Source organism: Aedes aegypti, chromosome 1 (assembly GCF_002204515.2).
Source record: "Aedes aegypti strain LVP_AGWG chromosome 1, AaegL5.0 Primary Assembly, whole genome shotgun sequence".
Taxonomy (NCBI): domain Eukaryota; kingdom Metazoa; phylum Arthropoda; class Insecta; order Diptera; family Culicidae; genus Aedes; species Aedes aegypti.
The window spans coordinates 164,004,844-164,025,127 of NC_035107.1; the positions used below are offsets into that span (position 1 = coordinate 164,004,844).

General features: G+C 37.0%; 1 protein-coding gene across 2 annotated transcripts in view; it reads left to right on the forward strand.

The window, feature by feature from the left end:
- LOC5569913 (serine-rich adhesin for platelets) overlaps nt 1–20,284 on the forward strand; it is a 1,178,520-nt gene that overhangs the window by 720,667 nt on the left and 437,569 nt on the right. The gene's annotated exons all lie outside the window — the stretch shown is intronic.

A 20,284-nucleotide genomic window follows, 5' to 3' on the forward strand; every position in this document is an offset into this window, starting at 1 on the left:
TTCTAGTGTCCGACTTCGGGAAAATCCGGAAAGGTTATTTTATTTCGCACACGTGGCGCATTCACTATCGACACAAAGTTTTGCAGGTAGCAACACAAGTTGAAAATAAGGAATGAAATTAGAAAAGTTTGTAAAATTGAAAGAGCTACAGCAAGTCTGCCAAACGTACGACCCACTGCTTCGTTTTGTGCAGCCTACGAAGAATTTGAAGATTCTTCTTATTTCTGTTTTTCGATTATTCAGTCAAATCAAATTCTAAATTATGTAAACAATCCTTTGAACTATAGGTGTACAGTTTTAATGGCGTTATCTTTTAAAATGACAGAAATAACTAGCTGAAATGTTTTTTTTTTAAATCTGGAATCGTTAATCAAAAAATATATGTAAAACAACATAAAAATAAAGCAAAAAAAAATTACTCAGGTCCGTGGATCGGGCTCTGGAGTCCTGCAGGTTGAGCAATCCACTTTTCACTCTACAGCATATTATTTCTGCTCATAAATTTTGAAAGTTTATGTCATTTGATGCATGTATTGATACGCTTTTCAAGGCCCAAACGCAATGATAGCGGAACGGCAACGGAAAGCGGAACCGGTTCGCCAGCATAAACTATAGCATGCTTGTCGACTCAGACTTGGTTCACTTGCAATCGTTGACAGCTCAGTCGAAATGGCGTGATTCATGCTGGCGAACCGGTAGCCAGTAAATGCGCAGTAAATGCGCAGCTATTCAGCAAGACTAAGCGGAGGGTCGTGGGTTCGAATCCCGGAGGTCAGTGATCTTTTCAGACTGTAATTTTTTTTTGACTTTCTTATACTAGGGTATCTTTGTAGCTTCCACACGATATACACATGCAGATATGATACATTGGCAGTGAAATCTCTCAGTTATTAACTGTGGATATGCTCATAAGAACACTAAGCTGAGAAGCAGGCTCTGGAATCGCTCTTCAGATTGACTTTAACATAGTGTCCAATATACCTTTTCGTCCTCAACCCTAACAAGGCATTTTCAAATAACGTCATTTCATTATTTTTTTAGTAACCACCCTTAGTTCACTTTGAATAGGTAGGGTAACCGTCCTATTATGGAGGACTTAAGCACGGTGTTGAAATTAAAACCGTATTGCAGTGTCCAAATTCTAAATATTATAGTATTTTGCAATGTTAAGTGTTAAAACTATCCTTTATCTGGAGTATAGTGAAGTAAAAAGTAATTTTTTGAATCATACATACATTTTTTTGACATAAATTTGAAGCTCTTCCTCTGTCCTATTATTGCGGTATTTTGTCCTATTATTGCGGTAGTGCCGTCCTATTATTGCGGTATACCAAAAATCATAGAATTTATTACATTCAATATACATTCAATACCACACAATGTTCGAGCATTGAAATTATGCTCCCTCCATGTTAATGACACTGCACGGTACTGTCAGTTTGTGTGACTTTGGACATAACTATGAGGAAAACTAATTCATTACTTTATGTCACGATTCGAAAACAAATCATCAGAAATGAATGATTTTCTGCCGGTTTCGTCTCCTCTTTCGTCGTGGGTGGACAATGTTTAAGTGAATAGACAAGGTTCTTCCATCTGAGCCACTAGTCGCTATATAAGAAATGAATTTGTTGACTTAAGTATAACCTACAATTTTGATGCCTTCAAAAATATTTTCCACTAGTAACACAATTTTAAAGAATTGCTTCCTTGCAATCATCTTATATTTTAGTTTTCTACGTATTTTGGCATGTGTTCCGATTTTCAGTCAGTTTACGTAATTGTTTGGTAAAACATTGTGTTTATTTGCAAAATATTTGTGAATAAGAGGAATAACAGGATAAAAATAAACATAAACCTTTTGTTTGACTAACTAAATGTATGAATAACCCAAATTTGTGTCTCTAATTAGTATCCTAATAATATAATTAATGTTTCCAGCAATTACATTTAAAATGACTATTGAAATATCGAATTTTTGAATGAGATTTACAGATACCGCAATAATAGGCAAAAGCTATTTTCATTGTCCTATTATTGCGGTATATGCTTTTTCTCAAAAATATATAACTTTTATTCAAAATTCAATATCTATCATGTAACTACATCCACACTGAACTGGTATACCCGCTACATATAATTGTTTTGGTTCTAAACTTAAAAATTTAAGTTTATGAAAACCCGCCCGTAGATAGAGAGACTGGTTAAAAATGTAGGCTTTTCTTGATGCATCATTTAAAACTGTTCTTCCAATGATCAAAATCGTTTAATTTTTAAAGCATTCATCTGGTACAGCTTGGGAATACTATAAGCTTTCATCGTCATCAATAATATCCATAGAAAATAGAGTTTCCGATTAATAATAAGGGTTTAATTCTTATACCGCAATAATAGGGAATACCGCAATAATGGGCAAATTACCCTACAAGTTATTTGCCATAAATTGAAAATTCTTAAAACAGAACAATGCCGGAGATGTTCCGGGTTGAGCTGGGGTTACCGGGATGCAAATTGTGGAAATGTGATATTTTTTATTGGCTGCATTTGTGAAGTATCGACTGTATAGTTTAATCTTTATATCCCGGTAACGCAGTCTTTATTAAGATAAAACGAGGTGCTTAATTGCCCGACGTTTCGACACGAGTATTGTGTCTTCTTCAGGGGGTGAATATAGTTTTCGTTTTTTGTCCTATGTTTTGTCTAACTATAACAGTCTAACTATAACACCAGACAGTTATAGTTAGACAAAACGTAGGACAAAAAACGAAACTATATTTACCCCCTGAGGAAGACACAATACCTGTGTCGAAACTTCAGGAAAATAAGCACCTCGTTTTATATAAAAAAAGACTGCGTTGTCTGAAAAAAAAAGGTTTATTGATAGCAGTTACGACAGCGAAGTTTCCATGTACAATGTAGGATAATAACTGATTGTCATAATTTAAACCTAATTTTAATTAGTGGTCCATTCCAAAACCTCGTTGCCGTTTCCGCCGGGTCCATTTCCGTTTTTTTTTTGTTAAAAACATATCGTCTTACGTTTTAAACTTCGTGGATTCGAATTGATACGCCAATAAAGGAAGAATTATCTTGATGAAGAAACTCCAGAGCATCTGGTACAAGTTCCGCCAGGGCCTCTTTGGGGACATTTCCTATCTTTATCAAAATATACCATGCGACATCTCAATCATCATGAATTCGAGAGAAATTCTCAAAAAATAAGGGATAAATTCAGCACGAACAGATTTGCCCACTACAGAGCTCCTGGCACAAGTGCCAAAGGACCTTCTTCGTCTACCGAAAATTCTAACGGGAAATCATCAGATAATGTACCCACTTCAAGTGATATGTCTGCCTCTGATTTTAATTTTCTAACTGAACAATTGAATCTAATGATTGATGCAATGTTCAAAGCCACCATTATGACTGAAGCAGACCATGTCTGTGTAAAATTTACTAATCAAATTGTTTTTGGATTACGTTTTTCTAATGGATCCGACAAATAATAATTTAAATATTTTAATTGGAATGCTCTTTCCTTCAATGGTAAAGAAGACGAGCTGTTTATTTTTTTTACAGCTAATAACGTGCACATAGCAGTTATTACTGAAACATATTTGAAACCTGGATCTAAACTCAAGATAGATCCTAACTTTCTTGTTTATCGTAATGATCGCCTTGATGGGGTTTGTGGGGGAGTTGCAATCATCATTCATAGGCGTATAAAACATCAACTGTTTTCGTCATTTGAAACTAAAGTTTTTGAAACTTTAGGCATTTCTGTTGAAACACAGTTTGGTAAATATACTTTCATAGCTGCCTATTTTCCGTTTCAATGCTATGGACAGCAAGTTAATTTGCTCCAAACTGACTTGTGAAAATTTATCTCGCAATAAGTCAAAATTTTTTGTCATTGGTGACTTTAATGCCAAACATCGGTCATGGAATAATTCTCAAAGTAATTCCAACGGCAGAATTTTATTTGATGAGTGCTCTTCAGAATTTTTCAATTCAATACCCTGATAGCCCTACGTGTTTTTCCTCTTCTAAAAACCCATCTTCGATTGATTTGGTATTAATCGACTCAAGTCATCTTTGTAGCCAATTAGTTACTCATGCTGATTTTGATTCTGATCATGTCCCTGTTACATTTCAAATATCCCAAGAAGCGATTCTAAATCCTATCAGCTCAACTTTCAATTATTTACGAGCCGACTGGAATATATATAAAACGTATGTTGACTCTAATCTTGATGTTAACATTTCTTTAGAAACTAAACTTGATATTGACAATGCTCTTGAAACTTTAACAAATTCCATTGTTAAAGCCAAGAGCATTGCAATTTCAGAATGTGAAGTAAAATTTGAATCCGTGATTGTAAACGATGATCTTAAACTCTTGATCCGCCTTAAAAACGTGAGGAGAAGGCAATTTCAACGCATTCGCGATCCTGCTATGAAAATTATATGGCAGGATTTGCAGAAAGAAATCAAGAAACGTTTTGCACAACTAAAAAACATAAATTTTGAAAATAATATTTCTCAATTGGACCCTGGCTCTAAGCCCTTTTGGAAATTACCTAAAATTTTGCAAAAACCTCAGAAGCCAATACCGGCATTGAAAGAGGGAAACAAATTATTACTAACTAATTGCGAAAAAGATCAAAAACTTGCTATGCAGTTTGAAAGCGCGCAAATTTTAATTTAGGACTTACTAGTCCAATTAAAAATCAAGTTACTCAGGACTTCGAAAATATTCTCAATTAAGAGAACGTTTTCAAAAATGCCTGGGAGACTGATTTGGAAGATATGAGAACTATTATTAAAAAAATTCAAAAATATGAAAGCTCCTGGCAATGATGAAATTTTCTACATCCTCATCAAGAAACTTCCAGAAAGTAGCTTATCATTTTTAGTTGATATATTTAACAAATGTTTTCAATTAGCATATTTTCCTGACAAACGGAAAAATACTAAGCTTGTTCCAATTTTAAAACCAGAAAAAAATCCTGCAGAAGCTATCGTCCAATCAGTATGCTTTCCTCCATCAGTAAACTTTTTGAAAAGGTCATTGTGAACAGAATGATGGCCCACATCAACGAAAATTCAATTTTTGCCAATGAACAGTTCGGATTCCGCCATGGACATTCGACCACTCATCAACTCTTACGTGTAACAAATTTGAACCGTTCCAACAAATCTGAAGGCTATTATACTGGTCTTGCTCTTCTAGACATAGAAAAAGCATACGACAATGTTTTTTCCAACATACATTGTTAGAATAATTCAAACTTATCTGTCAAATCGTACTCTTCAGGTTCATTATCAGCACTCCGGGTCTGAAAGACTTTCTGTAGGAACTGGTGTTCCTCAATGCAGCATTTTGGGACCAATATTATACAATATTTTCACATCTGACTTACCTGAGTTACCTCAGGGATGTGAAAAATCCATGTTTGCGGATGACACAGGCCTCTCCGCCAAATGACGAAGTCTGCGTGTCATCTGTAGTTAATTGCAAAAAAATTTGGATATTTTTTCTTGATACTTGCAAAAATGGAAGATTTCTCATAATACTTCACGATGAGAGGGGTTCCAATAAATTGGTCAGATGAAGTTAAGTAACTAGGGCTCATGCTAGATAAGGATTTAACTTTCAAAAATCACATTGAGGGCATTCAAGCCAAATGCTATAAATATGTAAAATGTCTCTACCCCTTATTAATAGAAAATCAAAACTTTGTCTTAAGAACAAGCTTTCGATATTCAAACAAATTTTCAGGCCAGCCATGTTGTATGCTGTACCAATATGGACTATCTGTTGTAATACCAGGAAGAAAGCTCTGCAGAGAATTCAAAATAAAATTTTGAAAAAGATTCTGAGGCTTTCTCCCTGGTGTAGTATCAAGGAGTTACATAGAATATCCAATGTTGAAACATTGGAACAAATGTCAAATAAAATAAATAATAATTTCAGGCAAAAATCGTTACAATCTTCTATTGCCACGATTAATGCGTTATATGTTTAGGTTAAGTTAGGTTAAGTATATTGAAAATGTTTTTTTTTTTCTCTTATAAGCAGGTGAAATCAACTCATCTGTAAAAAATCTGAACTGCTACGGCAAATTAAATGTAATATTTTGTTAGCAAAATGTTAATAAAATCTTAAATTTGTTTTACCAAGTTAGGATGATAGTGTTGTCTAACACAGAACACCTAGATATAAAAAATGAATGTAATGTTTAGAATGATACTGTTAAAGAAATTTAGAAAAATATGGTCAAAAAATTGTATTATATACACTTTAGATTCTACAATAAGTTTCCAAAAAAACGTTTTGTTGTAAAAATTTACTAAAATATTCCCACTCTCTTTGTTTAAAATATGCACAAAATGTGATGTTTGAACATTTTATGGCAGTTCATTAATTAAACAGAATGTTTACTAATTAAACCAAAACAAATTGGAAACATTTATTTTCAAATGATGTTTACTTTAAAATTTTGAAATTCTAACAGAGGCTTTCAATCATGGTACAATAATTTTGAAGCAAATTTTTTCAAACTAAGGCGTGTTTATTTTATAAAGTGGACACTTTGTCTAGCTATATCTTTTTTATTTATTAATAAAATCGTTATCAGTTTTCTGTGCATCGTTCAACTATCATTCCATATGGTTTTAAAAATATAAAATCTTACAGAATACTTTTGGTTGAAGAACTACATAGTTTTCCAAAAACTCCTAAGAAAAATTGTTCGTCAAAGTTAAGCATTATTTTTCGCAAAACAAAAATCCTCATTTTTCATGATCAATTTGTATGTTGGCATCCCTTACTATTCTACTAAAGATAGAGCTTTAGAAATATCAATAATATTTTACCATTCTCTGACACTAGGTCACTCTAATGATTTATGCTTGATGACCAAATATGATAAAACACCATCCTTTTACTCCCAGCAAAAACGTTAAGTCAAATGCGAGTTAAAAACTGGTTTAAATTACTTAAAAAAACTACATTTGTATGAAAGAAAGCTAAATCTTGAGTTTTAATCGCATTCTTAGGTATACATTTTACTCTTTTAGGTGGTTATATAAAAAATCTCGTTTTTTTTAATATCGTGTACGCATATTAATCAATTTAAAACAAATTTTTAGCGTTTTTCTCCCAATATTTTGATAGGTAATCTCAGAATAACATGATATGAAAATAATACATGGAAAATAAATTCGATTTTGATACAGCAGTGTTCCCAACTTTGATGATTGTCATTGTACTTTGGGAGGTATTCTGGAAATACAGCATTTGTTTTTTCTGTTGTGCTTTAAATGTGACGTAGGGACTATTTAAGCAAGTCTTTTTAGTCTTTTTTAAGTCTTGGTTATTTGTCATATTAATACTTCTATCAGAACAAACTTTAAACCTAAAAATTGTACTCATTTTAATTTTATTTATATTTAAAATATTTTTCTTCAGAAAAATCGATGAAAAATGATGTTATGATTTCTGTAAAATTGTTGTTCTAAAATTAACTTGATATTTTTCTGTAGGCTTCTATCAATCAGAATGTTTTTGAGAAACAAGCCTTTTTTGAAAATAATAAATATAGATTGTCGAATTTTCCAGCCAATTCCTAAAAATCATTGTTTTTGATAACCTCCAAAAATCGACTGTTCTAAACGTTGTGCCTTATTAGTGTTAAATTTAATTATTTTGGTGGCTTTTTTATTACCACAATATTTTACAACATAAGTCGAACGATGTACAGAAAACCGATTGCGATTTCATTGATAATTTAAAAAGATATAGCATGCGCAAGGTGTCCACTTTACAAAATGAACAGTCCTTACAATAACATTTGCAAGTTGGTAATAAAGCTTTTCGTAAATAAACAGGACTTCGAAATTAGTTTGTCACAGTCCTTAATTACTTTTCGATACAGTCCTTATATTGTGAGTGAGTGTTTGCTCCCACTCCAGAGAAAAAACCAAATTTGTCAGACGAAAAATTCTTCTCTGATCCAGTGAGTTTTGCAGTTGCTTGTTTTGTACATAGTCTACAGATTCGGGCAGCCATTGACTCAAGACGCTGGCGCTGTGAGTGGTCCCATTTTACTCAATTTGGAAACTCCGTAATTAATTATTTCTGCTTGGATACTAATGTTCCACATCAGTTCCGTCCATCAATACAAATTTGTTCTTTGTCAAACTACCAAGCTATACAATCCTTCAACGGAACTGCAGAACCTTTCCTTTCCCAGAGGAATATGGCCTTTCCTTGTATATGTAGAGTCTGATAGCCCTTTAAATTTATGCCACCTCTGACATGATGATACGCGGACGGTTTGCTCTCTCCCAGGAGGCAGCGACCTACATAAGGCATAGCACGGTGTGTCTAAGTCCATTATTGACGAAAAATGGTCCAAGAATTTGGCGCATTCAAAAGATGCAGTGTTCAAGCATCTTCTACGTGAATTTGAGAATATTTTAACGAAGAAACATGATGTTATCGTGACATGGATATTTTGAGTTACTTTGGAAGAAATATGCACATGCTTCAAAATATTCTTAACAGTGTTTCAATAGTTATCAACCTGCACGTAACAACCAGGTTTGCATAAAGCATTCCAATATGTAATATCGAAGCATCTTCTCCAAAGATTTGAAATAATTTCATCGATAAAATCAGAAGTTACAGTTATTTGTATATTTACCATCATATCCATGAAGTTTAATAAAGAGCTTATGTATGTGCTATTGTTATATTTATTGATTATAAATATGTATTCTGGATTGATATTCTAATTTAAGCATAATTACATTCATATTGACCATATTTTATCGAAAGACAAGATAACAAGCGTATTTTGAAGGATTGAACCTAATTCAAAGCTAGTTTTGAATATTAAACTAGTACTTTCAATGTTTCTACCATCACTAAATGCAACAAATTCATCTCAATATTATAAGCGATGTAATTCAAGAGCCTGAATGTTTAAAAAAAAGTTACCAGCACTACTTTCTACTACTACTACTTTCTTTTTCGTTCTTGACAACACGTCCCCACTGGGATAGAGTTTGCTTCTCAGCTTAGTGTTTTTATGAGCACTTCCACAGGTATTATTTTAGAGAGCCTACTGCGCCAAAGTTTCCATTTTCGCATTCGTACATATATCGTATGACAAGTACGTTGATACTCTATGTCCAGGGAAATGTTCCTGGACCGACCGGGAATCGAACCCAGACATCATCAGCATGGATTTGCTTGGTAGCCGCGGACTGGGCTAAGAAAGGCTACATCTAACTGTTCACTTGCTGAACAGATTTGCGAATACAGCAAGCTTTAAGCAGACAATTTTTGAGATATAGAAGAATAAACGATTTTTACTAGCGTCACCTAGCGGATGTGTTGCCAATCAGTTTTTTAACACAAAATAGTCCTTGATCTGCTGAAAAGAAGACACCAATGATCAGAATTTTAAGATACACACAATTGAATAATAGTAGTTTACGCAACAAGTTACAGAATGATGATTTTTGCAGCATGAGTTGTACATTTATCCAACGAGGCTCGCCAAGTACAATGAATGCAGTAAAAATCGAGTTCTGCAATGAGTTGCGTACAAATATTTTTGCAATTTCTCATCGTAATAGGCTGTTTTTCATCACGCCAATCTGTCATGAAACGGCCTACTTTCCTGCACTGTAGTCTGCAATGCGGGAATAGTCATTACGCAACTGAAACCAGTGCTGTAATGATCAATTATGCAACGCTTTCTCATTACGCAACTGTTTTGAGTTGCGTAATGAATTATTACACAACATTTTTTCATAAATTGTAAAATGATAGTGAATGCATTCCGATATAATTTCTGATACCCTCAAGTGGTCTCCCGAGCAACACACATGTTATAATTGTGTATTATCAACTGATATATGACTAATTTTGGTCATATATCAGTCGATAATACACAATTATAACATGTGTGTTGCTGGGGCTTCTACGAAATTGCAAAAAATGTTGTACGTAACTCGTTGCAGAACTCGATTTTTACAGCACTCGTCGTAATTATCCTACTCGGCAAGCCTCGTAGGATAAATTTACGACTCGTGCTGTAAAAATCATCATTCTGCTACTCGTTCCGTAAACTACTATTTTGCAATTTCATAGAAGACCACTTGAGGGTATCATAAATCACATCGGAATGCATCCACCAGTATTTTGCATTTTTTAACGATAGATAATGATTCATAACGCAACTCAAAACAGTTGTATAAAGAAAAATCGTTGCGTTATAGTCATTACGCTACTGATTTCAGTTGGGTAATGACTATTACCGCACCACACATTTCGGTGCAGGAAAGTAGACCGCTTCATGACAGATGGGATTGGTAAAAAAACAGCCTTTTATGATGAGAAAAGTTGTTACTAGCACCACCTTGCGGATGAACTCTCAATTATGTGAAGTCCGTTGAATGGATTATAAGGCCATTTTTGGACGCCTTGTGCCCACACTTCTTCCGTTTGAGGTCAGGAGGGATGTTTCACACTAAGATTGTAAGACTTCTAATAGTATTAACTTGAAAATTTATTTCAAAATAATTAATCAACTGGTCTTCATATTTTGGCCATTCAAATATTTAAAGTGCTTTCCGAACTTCAAGGGATTATAAACTATATATGTTGAATGCCGAATGCCTATCTTATGCACATTTTTTCGTTAATAATGTCAATTTATATAGAAATTGTATATAAATGAGATTTTTATTACATCGTTACTATGTGAATCGCTGTATCTTCTGATTTTCTCAATTTATTTCAAATTTACAGAGAAGATACTTGGATATCATGTGTTCTGAAAGCTTAATGCAAACCTGGTGGTTATTTGGTTAGTTTACACATGAATAATGGCGCACAGTAAGGAAATATTTTGAAGCGAGTAACTTTCGATTCCCTCATTAAAATATTGCTGGAATACTATATTTAAAAAGCTGGGTGCCAATTTCCTGGACATTTTTGTTTTGTTAAAAATGGTGTCAGGCAAACCGTGATAGGACATTCCAACCTACGTTCATCGTGGTTCAGCTGGTAGCAGAAATGTGTGAACACCTTCTCCACCCGCTTGCGACAACTTTCCCTGTCTCGTGCAACTGTTAGTTGACCGTGTGAACCTGGGACGGCATGCTGCAAAGATCCCGCCCAGAATGAGAAATGGTGAGCGAGAAAAGGTGTTGGAAAATTTATTTTAATGGGAAATCATGTGAAGCGTGAAAAAAGAACGGATGTATCTCTTCGGGGTTTGTTGGATATGAAAAAACAGCAGGGCACCACCTGGGCGCACTACGAGGGAAAGGTTCGTTTGAGGATGGTCATTTCCTGACCGTTTTCTTTGTGTTCATAATTTTCTGCTGCGTTGGCGTGATTCTAGCGAGGTTCCAGCCGTTTTTTTTTTGTTTGAATCCGTGGCAAATTTACTCCGATATGGTTGATGATCTCAGGTCCTATGTAGGCACGTTCGTCTTCTGCGTATCTCGAATGTGGCTAGTTAATTATAGACCACAGGCTGTGAAGAGTAAATCTGGTGGTGGTACGGATAAGGCATCAGGGCTCCAGACGACAATAACAGTGAAATATAAACGGCACATTGTAAACTATATATTTTCAGCAAATACCTGGAAAATTGACAACTTCGAATGCGGGGTGCTAGCAGTGGAACAATTTGAAATTTTCCTAAAGATTTCAAGATAAGAACTCATAATTAATGATTTTTTTAAATATATAATTATATATTTATTCAATGAATAAAATTGTCTTCAAGTACGGCCTTCCTTAGCCGAGTGGTTAGAGTCCGCGGCTACAAAGCAGCGCCATGCTGAAGGTGTCTGGATTCGATTCCCGGTCGGTCCAGGATCTTTTCGTAATGGGAATTTCCTTGACTTCTCTGGTCATAGAATATCATCGTACCTGGCACACGATATACGAATGCGATAATGGCAACTTTGGCAAAGAAAGCTCTCAGTTAATAACTCTGGAAGTTCTCATAAGGACACTAAGCTGAGAAACAGGCTTTGTCCCAGTGTTGACGTTATGCCACGAAGAAGAAGAAGAGTAATGTTCAAAATGTAGTATTTATATTTTTTTTGGCAATATTTTGCAACCAACTTCCCAATTAAGCGTTCAAGAATTCTTTTAACAGTTCAGATTTCCATTTTAATTGACCATTTTTAGTTTCTTTTTGGAATTTTCTGTTCTACTAGGTTTAATTCATTAAGCTGCCGTGACAATAATTACTGGAAGGTGTTTGCATCGAACGGTATGAACCTTTCCAGCTAAACAACTCTTGCGTCTATTGAGTCTGATGGAATAGGAATTCATAAACAGCTTGTGTGACGGAGCGGTTCGCGCAGTTATCAAGATTGTTTTAATTTGTTTCAATTTTCACCTCGCGTTTTCGTAGTTTTGCTGTTATTTATTTATTTATTTATTATATTCCACCGTCTTCGTCTACGGCGTACAGTGTCTTAAAGTTAATTAAAATTTGATTAACCTAAATTTTTAATCTTAGTTCTGAACATCACTTTCGACAAATTATAATCAAACCGATCACTAACGTCATGAAAAGCTTTAACACACAAACTTAGAGTTATTTTGACCATAAGCAGTCCTGTGATAAGGAATTGTCAAGAAAGAGGAACTACGGAATCGCCGTGGACGAACGTTGAAAGAGACTTCGCCGAGAAGAGTAGGACAGTCGAGGTTGCCACATATGGTGTCAAAGATAAACAATTGCTGCAGCTGGATTACCCTAGCCGACAGAGTTTCCAAACTCTAAATGAGTCGGCAGCGGTCTGGGTAATGAGGAAGATTGGTAGGATCAATCCACGACAGGTGGCGTAATGCAAAACGCACAATTTTTTTCTGAACTCGTTCAATCCTCAACGTTTGCGTCTCATGGTATGGTGACCTCACGGGAGCTGCGCACTGCGTATGCCGGACTAGTGCACAAAATAGGGATTTCAGCGCGTAGATGTCGGTGAAGTCCGAGGCGTGTCGTCTAACGAATCCCAACGCTGACCAAACCTTAGCAGTGATAATTCCGACGTGTTCGTTAAATCTGATTTTTGTATCTCCGAGATCGCAGATTGATTGAACGCTTCAATTACGGCATACCCTGCAGTATATTCATGCCTGTATTAATGATTGCGGCGAGTGAAAGATATCATTTTGCATTTGTTGCTATTGATTCGCATTCTGTTGTCACTGCACCACACAATAATGGCGTCGACATCCGCTTGCATAGCTATGCAGTCCAAAGCAGAGCGAATTATCCGATATAGCTTAAGATCGTCTGCGAAGGATAAATTGCAAGACGAGAGCAGCTGATACAAAAAATATGAATATCAGCGGACCGAGGACGCTTCCTTGCGGTACTCCCGAGGATATTTCGACGTGCTAGAGCTTGCGTATATTGACCGTCACGTATGCCGTTCGATTGGAGAGATACGAAAAGAGCCATTGAGTTGTCCATCCTGGAAATCCGAGGAGCGACATCTTTTCGACGGTACAGTGTCGAAATCCTTCGCAAAATCTATGTAGATTGAATCTACCTGCTGTTTCCCTTCCACCTCGCGAGATAATGCGGTGACATAACACATGAGGTTCGTTGTAGTCGATCTATTCCTCATGAACCCGTGCTGACTATTCGATATGATTGGCAATGCGGCGTTGTACAGGATGTTATACATGAGCTTCTCGAGCACCTTACTCAAGCAGCATAACAGCGTGATACCTCGGTAGTTTTCAACACGGTTAGGGCTGCCAGATTTGTGGATTGGTACAATAATAGCATTTTTCCACGCCCAAGGAAATTTCCTCTCGGCGAGAGATCGATTGAAGACATCCGTGATTGGACCTGCGAGTGTGGCCACGAATCGTTTAAACAACAACGGGGGAAGATTGTCGTCTCCAAAACCCTTCTTGACGTCGAGGTCGTTCAAGGCGTGCGAAACATCTTCTATTGAAAATTGAGGTAATGGCGGGGCACCGGAGAGACTTGAGTAAAGACGCTTTCAAAGAACGCTGCAAACAAGTCGGCTGCTTCAGAATTTGTGCTGGCTGAATGTCCTGAATACTCTACGTTTGCAGGAATGCAGTTATCAGAGCGCTGGCGTTTGATGAAGTTCCAGAAGGACGAGGGGTTATGTTTTGCATAGGATTGGATTCGAGCGATATAGTCATTGTGGGTGGCAAGAAGCAACGTGTTGTAGCGGATCTCTACATCACGGAGATGACTTTTGTTGGCAGTAGATCTGGACGAGAAGTACCTGGTCCTGCTCTTTCGAAGGACATTGCGAAGGTTTCGGAGCTCTGTGGTCCACCATGGCTTATTGTAGACGGATTTAGTTGCGCGTTGCTTACGAGGAACATATTCTAGGATTACCTGCTTTGGATTGTTGTAGAATGTCGTGAAAGCGTAATCCACCGAACTGTCTGGACGGATCTCCCAGCTGATAGAGGATAGAGCTGGAATCCAAACGGCGAAGTTGCAGCGCTGGAAGTTAAAGCCAATGTCTTCAGATTGGTCGTCAAAGACATCGGGAAAGTTTGTGCTGAGAAGCACGACGAATGGCATATGATGTGTGTCCACTACTAAAAGTGGGAGTGGTGGCTCGACTAGATCGAGATGCTCCGGTAAATTAACAAAGATTAGATCTAGTAGATTACCGTTGGCGTTCACGATGTTGTTCATCTGCTGGAGACCGTTTGCAATAGTGGCCTCGACGAGTGCCAACTCTTGCTCAGTGGAAGCGTTTGAAGGAAGTTAGCCGTTGAAATCTTCGTCCAATTGTAAGCGGAGATTTGTAAGAATGAAATCGCCTATCTGACTCCGACATGGACTCCGTAATTTGCTGAATGACTGATTAGCAAGCGGAGTAAAAATCAGGTCCAGAATTTGGCGAAAGGTATATTGTTCAGATGATCAGCTAACAACCTTGCAGTATAATGCGAACAATAATCTGCTCGATATGCTCGCAACCAGTGCATATTACCAGCTCACACTGGAATGATTTCTTGACGGCGATAAGAACTCCTCCACCTCAAAGAAAATTATATATGGATAATTCACTGCGGTCGCAACGGAATATGGTGTAACCAGATGAAAACTCAGCGTTACTGATGTCCGGTCTAAGCCATGTTTTGGCGAAGGCGAGGATGTCGTAGTTACAGCTTGTAGGTGCCAAACGCAGCTTAGCAGTCTTAGTACGTAGACCCCTGACGTTTTGATAGTAGACTGACGTAGGGACCTTCACTATCGGGGATGGATTCGTTGCCCAGACGCGTTCGTTTCGCGTGAGGGTGCTTGAAACTGACCTCGCGATGTAGAGGGCCGACGCTGCTCGGATGACGATGAGCTAGAAGCGGCAACAACATCAGCGAGTGAATTGTTTGATGAGGGAGCATACTTGCCATTAACTGTGAGTTGGAAGACCCCTTCACCACACCCACGTACAGAACTGGAACGACTGTCGGTCGTTGGCTGGAAAAGCTGGACTGCTGTGGGGGGTTCTGGGGCTTTCATGTTACTGGATGTTGTGTGTCCCACTATACGGCCGATTGAAGTTGAAGACCGTTGTGGAGCAAATCGCATGCTGAAACTGGTGAACGGATCAAGAATCGAACGGCATACGCTTAAATCAAACTTACCTGTGTTAACGGCTCGGAAGAGCCCTCCCCAAGTCCCAGACACAGGGCCGGGACGACTGATGAGCGGTGGCTGCTGAGGCGCGACTGTGCTGGGTGGGTGAGGGCCTTCCATAATACCAGCCACAGTGCGTCCCGGTGTCGATGAGACATCGTCCGGTTGTTTGAGGATAAGGCCAGAATTGGATGTGACTGACACTAGTCGTGTGTGTTCGGCGCTCATAGCAATCCGGCTGGATGAACAGGTCTCAAAGAAGCTGTCTACGCTGCATCGCGGATCGTGCTCAGCTCTTCTATCAAGTTCAGTACCCTGTGAGTGGCTGCAAGCTGCACGACTTTTGAAGGGACTTGTTGGGCTCGTTCGATATCTGCGTGAGGAATTTCTGCCAGCGGGAAGGGATTTAGGGAACGAAAAAGAACTAATGTCATAATACTTGCCAGGACAAGCAAGGTGGATAGCCCCGTCGCCGGTCCCGAACACAGGAATGGAACGACTTTGACGGCTGGAACAAGCAGCTATACTGGAACTAAGGGTATGCGAAATACCGAATGATTCCGTCAAATACGCTTCGAAACGAAATTCCGCGGAATTCCACGGAACTCGCACAGGCGAAATTTGTTTTTTGATATTTCGTTTCGTTTCGCCAAATTGTTAAAATATTACCACGGAAAATTTAAAACAAACGGAATAAAACGGAATTTCGCGAAATTCGAGTTTAATTTCGAACAAAAAAAGGCGAAGCGTTCGCTTCTACTCCTAGCTACAGTCAAAAATGGGTCCGTATTATGATGGATCAAATCGACTCATATCATGGATCAGAACACTATAACAGCAAATTATCTGCGAGGCAAACGAATGGTGTGCTAGTGAAAGCATACGTTTTGGCGTTTCTTTAGGAATCGTCTTATCTTACGAGGGAAGGTCACGATGGTGTTACACGGGGTTTTCAACCGGACTATTTTTGTAAGATTCTACATGTCGAAATATGAAAAACCCCAAAGCCTTTCGGGTGATGTACCAGTGGTGTAGCCAGGAGGGGCGCAGAAAGGGTCGATTTTGTACGAATATAATATTATTGAGTCAATTGAAAATTTGTCAAAAAAAAATTTCTCAGTATTTATTACGTTAGTTATGAACATAATTGACATTGATGTATGTTTGTAACGTATTTTTATGCCATTGGCGTAACTAACATGGAATATGGACACCAAAACAAATTTGGTTTTATTGAAATAGTATACCAACAAGAAACCCATCCCGATTGCGCCTATGGCATGGAAAAAATACATCATACATCAATGTATTCTGTTCTCATACAACATACATCAATGTCAATTCTGTTCTCTACCATCACAATAATTACTAAAAAAATATTTTTTTCAAATTTCCAATTAGCTGAATAATATAATATACGTACAAAATTGCCCCTTTTAGAGCCCCTCCTGGCTACACCACTTGCCCATCACCCGAAAAGCTTTGGGGTTTTTCATATTTCGACATGTAGAATCTAACAAAAATAGTCCGGTTGAAAACCCAGTGTAACACCATCGTGACCTTCTCTTGTTAGATTCATAACTGTGGTATGGGTTTCAATGCCCCACAAATATGAATCAACGTTTCTAGGCATATGTATGACATTTTATTTCCTACGAATGGAACAAATGTGTTTAAGCATGTTATTGTTGATTGCGATGCTGTATAGATTTATGGTTCGCGTAGGTAAAATGGGTTCTGCGTAATTGCTACTCTATTTGATGAGATATTCTCTGTTTAATCCAACTTTGATCCATATATGTGTGCTATCCATAACTGTGGCATGACTGTAGTATTGACTGGTCCGCAGGATTTGATAAAGTGCTCTCCCGTTGTAAAGTTTCCAAAAACGCCCATTTGCCCTAAATTCCTCGCAGCGAGTAGCCTAGGAAAGGAACAACTGCGTTTGATGAACTACCGTTATGTTATCTTCCATAAGAAAGAAGAGATCAAAACCACAGTTTCCTCCGGGGAACATCGCGTCTCCTTTTGAGCAAGTCCGTTAATATATCGCAAAAATTGTTTGTACCGTAATCCGGGGTAACATTGATCATTTTTTTGAATATTTCTTAAATATTTGGTTCGAAAATGCAATAGTTGCAAATTTTATATTTTTAAAACAAGTACTGCCACCCATAGCTCGTGACTATATACTTTATTTTGTTTTTTGAAAGGTTTAAGCATGTTAAAAAAATGTTTTAAGTGATTTTTTTATTTAGCTGATATGGGGTAACATTGATCACCTATGTAAACAACGTTCGGTAATATTGAAAATGTCGTTACCTACTAAAATCATGGCCCCTGAAGCCGAATATGAAGGCCAAATGCTTACAATTCATTTACTTTTTGAGTTATTTTAAAATTAAAAACATCTCGAACCACGGAATACGCCTAAAGGTAGGCAATTTCCTAAGGGAAACTTACATTCTTAACAGAATTTCGGTAATGTTGCCTAATTGAACATACTTATGAAAGTTTTGACAACGGAATCGTTTTCGGCGATGCCGTTTTTAGTAAAAACCGCATTTTCCTTGCTCATATCATTTACAGAACTAATGTGAGACATGAATGTTTGGTAGTGTCATCCTTAAACATTGAAATCATTGTTTAGAAAAGTTGCCAAATTTACGCATAAGGTAAACGCAATTTTTGCAAAAATCTTCTTTTCATTAGCTTATGAATATAAGAAAGAGAAGCACCATTCATGATTTGGAAATGTTCCATCAATAAATGATATTGCAAACTTTTTATGAGATGGGTCATTCCGATCAATGTTACCCCGCTGATCAATGATACCCCGGATTACGGTACACAAATGCCAAAAAAAGTTGTGGAGCGTGAGTCCCTGATGTTCTAGATTTGCTCAGATGGTGCAGATTATTGATGCGCGCATTAGTTCTCTCTCTTGCTTCCCGCTATGACGTCACTTTTTACTCTTCATAAGAACAGCGGGAGAATAGAAGAGAATACTAATAGCACGCATCAATGAGTAAAGGCTCTCCCAAATCAACGCGTTTTTTTCCGCGATGGCGACGAAAAATCGCCGAGATTTCGTTGTTGTGGCATAGAACTCTACATGTAGCAGCGAAATCGCAGCGATTGTTTGTCGCTGTCGCCGTAAAAAATCGCGTTGATTTGGGTGATCCAAAGCCACACCTCAAATCTTCAAGAGTACAAATCTAAAGAACCAGACGTCCATTCAAGCTGAAAACTATCGATTGGTTACTCGGTGGCCAATCGATCAAGTGTTCAGTTTGAACCGCTGTCGGGTTCGTTAGATTTGTGCTCTTGAAATTCTGAGGTATGCCTTCGATTAATATTCACCTTAAACAACGAAGATGCATACATTATTTTATATCGAAAAATGAATCTACTCAGAAAAAAATATTTAATTTTCAATGTGATGTAAACTGAAGTCTACTGTAAAAATAAATCAAATTCGTGTGTTGTTACAGCATCATGTAAATTTAAATGAATATACATTAAATTTTCAACTAAAATTGGTCGAATACTACATGATCGTGTAAATTTAAAGTGAATTCGATTCAAAAATAATGGATTGATCGTTGAAATTTAGGTTTATTTTGATGCTCCAAATATGTGCATGAAAATAAACTTAAATTTACAACATATTTTTAGCTGTGTAGGTTTATTCACGCTGTACCACACCACCAACTCCTCTTTCCTCTTATAACGTGACATAATTTCCTCACGACCCCCAATTGAAAAAAGTGCAAATATTGATAATATATCATTACAAGTATTGGAAGCCAAAAAGGTCTTAACCTTTTCAATACCGACATCAAGTTTCAAAATTCTCTAGTTTCGCCATCTTTCGATCGATTTTGATGATTTGTTTTAGTAAAAATCACAAATCAGTTATAAATTTGATTCATGCATTGCATGCACCATCAAAATTGGTTCCGGATATAGATTCAAGTTTAGTAGGGTACCTAGGGTATTTCACAATGGAAAAGCGCAACAATTTTTTTTTTCGATTTTCGCACATCTAAATTTCGAGAAAAAAAAATAAGCCAAACATTAAATTTAGCTCATTGAAAGACGGATTGTTTGAACGAACATGGGTGAACTTGTCAATCTTATTTGCGGTTCCTCTATGCTATGTAGTCCAGGTTCAAAACTTTTTTTTCGAAATTTTCAAATATTTTACTCTCGAGGCTCAAAATTTAGTGAAAATGTGATTTTGTAGTCAGTTTTAAACAAAGAATCTGAAAATGAGATAACATCAACAATCCTTAATTTTTCCAGAAATCGTCCAGAAATTCCTTCACCGATTTTGGAATAGGTTCATTTCTCCAGTATTTGCTCTACAAAATAATAGAAATACCTTCAGTATTTTCTACAAGGTTAACTCTAAGTTTGCATTCATCCAGATTTGATCCCTCCAAGAATTAATTCACAGTTTATGCAAGGCTTTTCCAGAAAATTTATTAGGAACTTCTAATTTAACCCCAACAGGCAATCCTGGTTAAGTTGCTGCCGCAATATCTCTTGGAGTTTATTACTTTTGCAGTTCTTTCAAATTTATC